General features: G+C 43.4%; 7 non-coding genes across 7 annotated transcripts; all 7 read left to right on the plus strand.

Annotated features, from left to right (window-relative positions):
• The first annotated feature begins 1,109 nt into the window (after nt 1-1,109).
• trnaa-ugc (transfer RNA alanine (anticodon UGC)) lies at nt 1,110-1,181 on the plus strand. Its single transcript has one exon. It is a non-coding gene; the product is annotated as a tRNA-Ala (tRNA).
• Nucleotides 1,182-1,691: 510 nt separating this feature from the next.
• On the plus strand, nt 1,692-1,773 carry trnas-aga (transfer RNA serine (anticodon AGA)). The gene has a single exon. It is a non-coding gene; the product is annotated as a tRNA-Ser (tRNA).
• Nucleotides 1,774-2,279: 506 nt separating this feature from the next.
• On the plus strand, nt 2,280-2,351 carry trnag-ucc (transfer RNA glycine (anticodon UCC)). The gene has a single exon. It is a non-coding gene; the product is annotated as a tRNA-Gly (tRNA).
• Nucleotides 2,352-2,874: 523 nt separating this feature from the next.
• On the plus strand, nt 2,875-2,946 carry trnaa-ugc (transfer RNA alanine (anticodon UGC)). The gene has a single exon. It is a non-coding gene; the product is annotated as a tRNA-Ala (tRNA).
• Nucleotides 2,947-3,456: 510 nt separating this feature from the next.
• trnas-aga (transfer RNA serine (anticodon AGA)) lies at nt 3,457-3,538 on the plus strand. Its single transcript has one exon. It is a non-coding gene; the product is annotated as a tRNA-Ser (tRNA).
• A 532-nt stretch (nt 3,539-4,070) lies between these two features.
• Nucleotides 4,071-4,142, plus strand: trnag-ucc (transfer RNA glycine (anticodon UCC)). Its single transcript has one exon. It is a non-coding gene; the product is annotated as a tRNA-Gly (tRNA).
• Nucleotides 4,143-4,665: 523 nt separating this feature from the next.
• Nucleotides 4,666-4,737, plus strand: trnaa-ugc (transfer RNA alanine (anticodon UGC)). The gene has a single exon. It is a non-coding gene; the product is annotated as a tRNA-Ala (tRNA).
• Nucleotides 4,738-5,000: the final 263 nt, after the last annotated feature.

Below are 5,000 nucleotides of genomic sequence, written 5' to 3' on the forward strand. Positions count from 1 at the left end.
GAGGACACTGGAAAAACTGCTGGATATTATAGACAATACCAGCCACCCTCTGCACACCGTCATCAGTGACCAGCGGAGCCTGTTCAGTGAAAGACTGCTCCTTCCCAAGTGTAGGACCAACAGACTTAAGAACTCCTTTGTCCCTCATGCCATCAGGCTGTACAACTCCTCACTTGGGGGGAGGAGGAAATAGGAGGAAACAAATAACCGGCAATACTGCAATACTGTGATTTCACTGTGCAACAACTTATTTATCTATTTATCTATTTATTCACATACATACCTGGACACTCTCACTTTCGTGCAATAATTTCTGTACAATAACAAATATACAGTCCTACATTCACATTTATTTTATTTTATTTTATTTATCCTATTTTATTTTAATCTATTTTTATTGTATTCTATTGTATTTTGTTCTATTCCTATCTTTATTTTCTATTTTTGCTAAGAGTCTATTTTCTCGTGAACTGTATGCTGCTGGAAATTCAATTTCCCTGAGGGAGTCATCCCAACGGGATCAATAAAGTGAAGTCTAGTCTAGTCTAGTCTCTAGTTGACCTGGGTTAGATTCCCAGCCATCGCAGAGGCTCTCTTCTATTTGACAGTATTTGTGCCGTGGTGTGAAAATGTTATCGCAGCTCTTTATCTGCAGTCTTTACTGCTGTAGTGGCAAGCCCAGCTGTCTTCCAAGCATTTGACAAGGCTTTGATTCCTGGCCATCTAAACTGTTTTGTTTTTTTCTGTTGCTTTGGGATGTAACTCTGTTGCATATCATTCTAACCTCCAGCGTTACATCCCATTGGGATGTGTCCAGTCCATTGTGACGTCACAGTTGGACGTGGGCAGTTCATCATTGAAGGGTTAAGTCTATTGTGATGTCACAATTGGATGTGTTCCGTCTTTGGTGACATCACAATCGGGCCTGTGAAGTCAATGTGTTCAAACTAATGTGACATCACTCTTTCATTGGCTAGGTCCACTTTGTTGCAATAAGTTTTGTAAAGACCGGTCATCAGAATTTACAATCTTTTTTCAACAAAAACGTCGTTCACCGAACTTGATATGCTCGTTTCATTTTTTCAGGTCGCTCTTTGAAATGCCGGAAAGGGGGTGTAGTTCAGTGGTAGAGCGCGTGCTTTGCATGTATGAGGTCCCGGGTTCAATCCCCAGCATCTCCAACAAGTCCTGTCATTGCGCTAGCACTGCCAGTTAAGTTTGAGGCTACTCAGTCTGAAGGCTGGAAGAATTGGAGCACCACTGGAATGGGCGACAGAGACGTGCGAATTTGAACCTTGCTGTCAGCAGTATCGTTTCACACATTCAAGGACCACAAAGCATGTTCTGTTTCTTTGACTATTTGCCTGAGGGGCACAGAAAATGACAAACACTTCCAAGAATGAGAAAGGGGGCAACTGGTTGAAGATTTTTTGTACAGCAACGCACAGACCATAGTTGCTTGTATTTGGTGGCGATGAACTACGCAATTTGCTTATTTCTGTCATCTCTCTTCAACATATTTGCTGGTAGTTAATCCCAAGGTCTGGGTTGGGATTGGCGTATGCCAAAACAAAAGCGTACAACTGCCCTGACAAATATGGCTCAATGAAAGATATCATTTTCTGTGAATGTTTGTCAGATTAAATGGTAGTGATACGTACAAGAGAATGGTTCAGGCTGTGCTTTTTCCAGTTGTTGTGGCCGAGTGGTTAAGGCGATGGACTAGAAATCCATTGGGGTCTCCCCGCGCAGGTTCGAATCCTGCCAACAACGCCACACTGTTTAGAACAGTCGACGTCAATTTGCACGTTTCTGCAAATGCAAGTTTCTGCATGGGAGAGGCAGCGCAAATAGAGTTCATCCTTGACGGAAAATGTGGTACCGTTAAGCAGTTTGACTGAATTCCTTGTGGGTACAATCTTTACTGACTGAATCCAATTGTGTGTTTATCTTTGGAGATTAGAATCTCTTGAGAAAATGGGAAATACTTTTATGATGGCCATGTACCCAATGTTCCAACTGTAGCAGGCACTTATGTTTACATGAATGCTCGAGGAAACACAGGGCTTGGAAAGCGCTGCTCTGTTCACAAAGACACATTGTTTGGTGTGAAGCTTGTATGATGTCTTGTATGAAGCCAAAATGATCTTCAGTCTCTACTGTGTTACAGTAAGGTGCAGTACAAGTTCTAATCATTAAGGTAAACCACATCATTGTCTTTTCTTCAAACCCCAATTTCTCATGCTGATGTTCTCAGGAAAATCTCCTCCCGCCCAACAGCGATGGTGGTATAGTGGTGAGCATAGCTGCCTTCCAAGCAGTTGACCTGGGTTCGATTCCCAGCCATCGCAGAGGCTCTCTTCCATTTGACAGTATTTGTGCCGTGGTGTGAAAATGTTATCGCAGCTCTTTATCTGCAGTCTTTACTGCTGTAGTGGCAAGCCCAGCTGTCTTCCAAGCATTTGACAAGGCTTTGATTCCTGGCCATCTAAACTGTTTTGTTTTTTTCTGTTGCTTTGGGATGTAACTCTGTTGCATATCATTCTAACCTCCAGCGTTACATCCCATTGGGATGTGTCCAGTCCATTGTGACGTCACAGTTGGACGTGGGCAGTTCATCATTGAAGGGTTAAGTCTATTGTGATGTCACAATTGGATGTGTTCCGTCTTTGGTGACATCACAATCGGGCCTGTGAAGTCAATGTGTTCAAACTAATGTGACATCACTCTTTCATTGGCTAGGTCCACTTTGTTGCAATAAGTTTTGTAAAGACCGGTCATCAGAATTTACAATCTTTTTTCAACAAAAACGTCGTTCACCAAACTTGATATGCTCATTTCATTTTTTCAGGTCGCTCTTTGAAATGCCGGAAAGGGGGTGTAGTTCAGTGGTAGAGCGCGTGCTTTGCATGTATGAGGTCCCGGGTTCAATCCCCGGCATCTCCAACAAGTCCTGTCATTGCGCTAGCACTGCCAGTAAAGTTTGAGGCTACTCAGTCTGAAGGCTGGAAGAATTGGAGCACCACTGGAATGGGCGACAGAGACGTGCTAATTTGAACCTTGCTGTCAGCAGTATCGTTTCACACATTCAAGGACCACAAAGCATGTTCTGTTTCTTTGACTATTTGCCTGAGGGGCACAGAAAATGACAAACACTTCCAAGAATGAGAAAGGGGGCAACTGGTTGAAGATTTTTTGTACAGCAACGCACAGACCATAGTTGCTTGTATTTGGTGGCGATGAACTACGCAATTTGCTTATTTCTGTCATCTCTCTTCAACATATTTGCTGGTAGTTAATCCCAAGGTCTGGGTTGGGATTGGCGTATGCCAAAACAAAAGCGTACAACTGCCCTGACAAATATGGCTCAATGAAAGATATCATTTTCTGTGAATGTTTGTCAGATTAAATGGTAGTGAAACGTACAAGAGAATGGTTCAGGCTGTGCTTTTTCCAGTTGTTGTGGCCGAGTGGTTAAGGCGATGGACTAGAAATCCATTGGGGTCTCCCCGCGCAGGTTCGAATCCTGCCAACAACGCCACACTGTTTAGAACAGTCGACGTCAATTTGCACGGCTTACTACAAACTGTCACTGCAGAGCTGCGACAAATGCAAGTTTCTGCATGGGAGAGGCAGCGCAAATAGAGTTCATCCTTGACGGAAAATGTGGTACCGTTAAGCAGTTTGACTGAATTCCTTGTGGGTACAATCTTTACTGACTGAATCCAATTGTGTGTTTATCTTTGGAGATTAGAATCTCTTGAGAAAATGGGAAATACTTTTATGATGGCCATGTACCCAATGTTCCAACTGTAGCAGGCACTTATGTTTACATGAATGCACGAGGAAACACAGGGCTTGGAAAGCGCTGCTCTGTTCACAAAGACACATTGTTTGGTGTGAAGCTTGTATGATGTCTTGTATGAAGCCAAAATGATCTTCAGTCTCTACTGTGTTACAGTAAGGTGCAGTACAAGTTCTAATCATTAAGGTAAACCACATCATTGTCTTTTCTTCAAACCCCAATTTCTCATGCTGATGTTCTCAGGAAAATCTCCTCCTGCCCAACAGCGATGGTGGTATAGTGGTGAGCATAGCTGCCTTCCAAGCAGTTGACCTGGGTTCGATTCCCAGCCATCGCAGAGGCTCTCTTCCATTTGACAGTATTTGTGCCGTGGTGTGAAAATGTTATCGCAGCTCTTTATCTGCAGTCTTTACTGCTGTAGTGGCAAGCCCAGCTGTCTTCCAAGCATTTGACAAGGCTTTGATTCCTGGCCATCTAAACTGTTTTGTTTTTTTCTGTTGCTTTGGGATGTAACTCTGTTGCATATCATTCTAACCTCCAGCGTTACATCCCATTGGGATGTGTCCAGTCCATTGTGACGTCACAGTTGGACGTGGGCAGTTCATCATTGAAGGGTTAAGTCTATTGTGATGTCACAATTGGATGTGTTCCGTCTTTGGTGACATCACAATCGGGCCTGTGAAGTCAATGTGTTCAAACTAATGTGACATCACTCTTTCATTGGCTAGGTCCACTTTGTTGCAATAAGTTTTGTAAAGACCGGTCATCAGAATTTACAATCTTTTTTCAACAAAAACGTCGTTCACCAAACTTGATATGCTCGTTTCATTTTTTCAGGTCGCTCTTTGAAATGCCGGAAAGGGGGTGTAGTTCAGTGGTAGAGCGCGTGCTTTGCATGTATGAGGTCCCGGGTTCAATCCCCGGCATCTCCAACAAGTCCTGTCATTGCGTTAGCACTGCCAGTGAAGTTTGAGGCTACTCAGTGTGAAGGCTGGAAGAATTGGAGCACCACTGGAATGGGCGACAGAGACATGCTAATTTGAACCTTGCTGTCAGCAGTATCGTTTCACACATTCAAGGACCACAAAGCATGTTCTGTTTCTTTGACTATTTGCCTGAGGGGCACAGAAAATGACAAACACTTCCAAGAATGAGAAAGGGGGCAACTGGTTGAAGATTTTTTGTACAGCAACGC

The sequence above is a fragment of the Pagrus major genome, chromosome 18 (genome assembly GCF_040436345.1).
Source record: "Pagrus major chromosome 18, Pma_NU_1.0".
Classification (NCBI taxonomy): Eukaryota; Metazoa; Chordata; class Actinopteri; order Spariformes; family Sparidae; genus Pagrus; species Pagrus major.